General features: G+C 45.0%; 1 pseudogene; it reads right to left on the reverse strand.

Annotated features, from left to right (window-relative positions):
* Positions 1-710: 710 nt before the first annotated feature.
* LOC147965044 (F-box/LRR-repeat protein At3g26922-like) lies at positions 711-2,332 on the reverse strand (annotated as a pseudogene).
* Between the last annotated feature and the right edge of the window lie 1,964 nt (positions 2,333-4,296).

A 4,296-nucleotide genomic window follows, 5' to 3' on the forward strand; every position in this document is an offset into this window, starting at 1 on the left:
CAAAAGCACGAGGATTAATTGTTCACCAGGTTTAAACATAACCCGGATTGAACAGGGCAATAACATTTAACTCAACCAAAGTTTTTGGCAGTCACAATCAAATGGATCGGTCCTATCCATAAAATCAAGATCCTGGTACAAAAGATCTACTGGTCCATGATGACTACAAGTTGCTGTAAATATAAGCCGAGCACGATCAGAAGCCCTTAGGTCCGCTTGAAACTTCTTTTTATGTTGTTCCACATACAATTCCGTGAGAAATTTCTTGTTGAAAAACTTAATCCTCGCAGACAATTGTGCGCTCGCATTCAACATGAAGAATGTGACAAAGCTAGTGTTTGCACTATTGGATGCATATCCTTCCAGCGTTACTCAAATGAATGTCATGAGATATGAGAAAATCCTGGTGCTTCTTGAACCATCGATTGGTCATACCTTTTTCTCCATGTGTTATTGCCCAAATAGAGATGAAGATTGAAAAAAGCTAATTTCTAAAAAAGATTATGTTGAAAGAGCGATAGTTGAACGATTAATTATAGTACATTATATATGGGCTTTCAATGTGCGTGAAATCGTCACCTTTATATACAAATTCTCCAGACATGGAAAGCATTGCAGCAAGGCAATAATGATGTTGAGATCAAAACACCACATACTAATATATAAGGTCTTTACAGAATCCACCACCACTGATAGGATGGACAAGCTCTTCATTGCGCATAGAACATAATATTAGCACTGAAAATGTACTCCAAGATGATACTTAACTTATGCGCATAAACGAAAAATGAAAATTAAAAAAGTGTACATGAATAATATACAGTACCTCAATAGGTGTGGATGAAAACACCATCTCGAACCATTTAAATGGATCACTAATTGCACCCAAGGTCTCCAGTTTAGGCGAAGAGACCACCGTTATTTGTGAAGGTTTATAACAACAATCAAGGAGCAACCTTTGAAGTGAAGGGGCATCTTCGATGATGAGCTCCTGTCCTTCAAAACGAATTCCAATGCTTACAAGGTGAGGCGACTTTATTTTGTGACAAGGGATATGGATCCCATTTCCAAAAACAAGCACCAAACCCTCCAGGGCAGGGCAGCTGGAGTGGATGATGCTGTGCAGTGAGGCATCTGACAAATGAACCAACACAAGTGCAAGTTTTTTCAGCAGTGGGAGTCAAAGCATTTGTACTAGATTGTCTGCTAGATGGCACCGGGTCAAGGTGGCGGTGTGGAGAGAGAGAGGAGGAAAACCATGAGATGGGCATTGGTGGTGAGGGCACAGATGCAGCTCTTGGTGGTAACCTATAGTTGTAGTAATGGTAGAACTCAAGCGGCCACCATGCAGGGTATGTCCAGCAGGTAGCATGCCGGGATGCGGATGCATTGAACGGAGCCCTGGTGGGAGGAGATGATGGCTCCGGGGAGTTCAGAATCATCATTGACAGATAGCTGATGACAGTCGAGATTACGAGGCTCGGTGCACAAGAGTGCACCATCGAGATGCGAGGACTTGTGTGCGGCAGCCATCCTTGGTGGGGAGAAGGGAGATAATCTCCCCAAGGATACCGTCCGGGAGATCGCTGATGCGGTCCGCCGGGGATTCTACTGGTTCCTGAGGTCCAGGGGGCGTGGCCGCTTCTGGCCGCACAGTCGGTTCCAAGATCTACATTCGACAATGGCGCTGGCCGGAGCATCATCTGTGTACATACCAATCTGAAAGAAAAAAGGTAGAAACATATATGTAGGAAATTCAAGATCAATTCTCAAGATCTGGAAGAAAAAAAGGCACACACATATATGTAGGACATTCAAAATCAATTCCCAAGATCTGGCCACGAATTATTAGCATGCACGCTAACCCTAGTAGGATTATTAGCAAAAATCATTTGTAAAGAACAAACAATTAACAACTAACATTATACGGATAACATTCAAACAATCAATACACTGCGTGCATCTAACAGATCTTAATTACTCTGATTTCATGGACTGATAGAACATAACCATAGGATTTGTATTCCAAAAAAAATTTAGAGAGGGGGGAGTAAGCAGAGAAAACACATGATATGTTTGCCGCACAAATGGGTATATAGATGACTAACCAGTTTTCCGTCGGAGTTGCAGTCGTTGCCATAGTTGTTGTTGACCTCCAGCTCCGGCTGGGGGGGGGGGGCACGACGGTGCCGACAAAGTCAAGGTCTTGCTGCTGCCCGTGCGAGACCTTGTCGGCGGCGACGACAACCTCTATGCCCAGCTTCACGCATTGCGCGGGTGCTTCACCAGCCCCGGCGTCGCCACTCCCTCCGATGGTGCACTTTGGTGGCATCCTCATATACTCAAGAGTCCAGACGTTGGTGACAACTTTGGACCGGGGGTGCGGCTGCCTATTATGGCCGGCGGCTCGGGTGCGCAATTAATACAGACCAGTGGGAGCGAGGAGGGCAGCTGTCAAAGGCTGTCTCGCCTCCCGGTGAGCCTGCACGGCGGACTTCTGCCATTCCTACCATCATTTCACACAGCTACTCGCACGCCTCCTGATGACACCGCGCAACAAAAACGCCTCCGGTCAATTCAAACACCTGCACACACGCCTCCCGGTCTGCCTATGCGGCAGACTGCTCGCATGCGTCCCGTCAACTCACCCCTGCTCGCACGACACACGGGGCGTGGCAACATGTATTTTTTTTGTTTTTTGATGATTCATTCTGCCGCTTTACTGCTTAACCGAAGTATGGCATGGTCTAACGCACATGGTTCGACTAAATAATCCGTATGGCATATTGGTTGCCAGTTATTAACAATCTCCCATTTGTAAGAAGATTATATCAAAATGTGTCTCAAATGTGACGAAAAATAGAATATCATAGTCTAGGAGTGTCCATATATGACACCACGATAATTTTCATGAATTTCAACTAAGTTTTGGATGTACTGAATTTTAAAAATCTATATTTTCAATGTTTTGAAATCTCTTGCATGGGGAAACATGTACCCAGGGACACACATATGATTTTGCAATCCATTTTGGTGCACATGTAGCACAGATTTGATTTTTGCACATTAAATCCCTAGGAAATCTATCTATGTATAAAAGCGGTCGAATAATGTCTGTTTTAAAAAAATTAACATGACACTCCTTTGGTCACATGTTCACTGCAGAAAAAGTTTGACATGCCTCAGAGTGGCCGTTGGTGGTGCGGGATGTGTGTATCTGTATGTGTGGGGTGGCGGGGGGAGCGATCCGACATTACACTACGAGTCGTGAGCCTCCGTGTGGGATTATTGATCATTTTGTGAGTCATATATGGAACATGAAAGTCGTGAATTGGTTATTTAAAGCATTACACAACCCTGTCATACATACATGTCCGGGCCACATGCATGCATTGGTGGTCCTTTAGGACACTCCCCCTTGTGCGGTTACGAGCGACGTGCCCATTCGTTAGCCCACAAAGGTTTTCAGTTTCCACCAACAACGAGAGGCATTTGACCAAAAGGTGGATTCATATTGGGATGTATGTGGTGTGGATCATGGTCAGACTCCATATCAAAGTTCGCGCACGTGCGTACACATGAGTCCCTCCCACCGGCTTGAAGTGAGGGTGCTAGGCACGTGGTGTAGTGCGTTTCCGATTTGCGAAGCATGTTACACGCCAAAGTTGTGCATTGGGTATTCAAACATCACATAACACACGGGCACATGCACGCGATGGTTTTGTCCTATGACACTCACTCGCGTGTGACTCTCTCTATGGCCCCGTGAGGTCATCGTCAATTAGTTGAACATACAACGACAGAGAGGTTAATTTGACCAACAAGGATGGTACTTTTTGGGTTTGTGTTACGTATATGCACGGTAGGAGTATGTACATGTCAAAGAGGGGGCAACATGAATACTCTCTATATATGCATACACCATAACCTCGCTCCATATGGGGACTTTTCGGTTCCCGAGGTAGGTGCCACAGCAAAGTTGTACATTGGTATTCAAACATCACGCAGTACCATGATGGCGGTGGTTGCCCTATAGGAACTCACTCGAGTGTGGCGCTTCCATCTGTGGGCATGCGAGGTTGTCTTCCATCACTTTGACCCAAATAGAGAGAGGTTAATTTGACCATCAATGAATGATTCTTTTTCGGTTTGTGCTATACAGTAGAAGTACATATATACCACGCATCGAATGGGGGCGTACATATAGTACATACCACACATCATGAACCTCGCTCTCTATGGGGATTTTTTGGTTTCCTATATATGTGGTGGCACATCAAAGTTGTGCATTGCGTA

Source organism: Triticum urartu, chromosome 6A (genome assembly GCF_056163025.1).
Source record: "Triticum urartu cultivar PI428250 chromosome 6A, HENAU_Tu73, whole genome shotgun sequence".
Classification (NCBI taxonomy): Eukaryota; Viridiplantae; Streptophyta; class Magnoliopsida; order Poales; family Poaceae; genus Triticum; species Triticum urartu.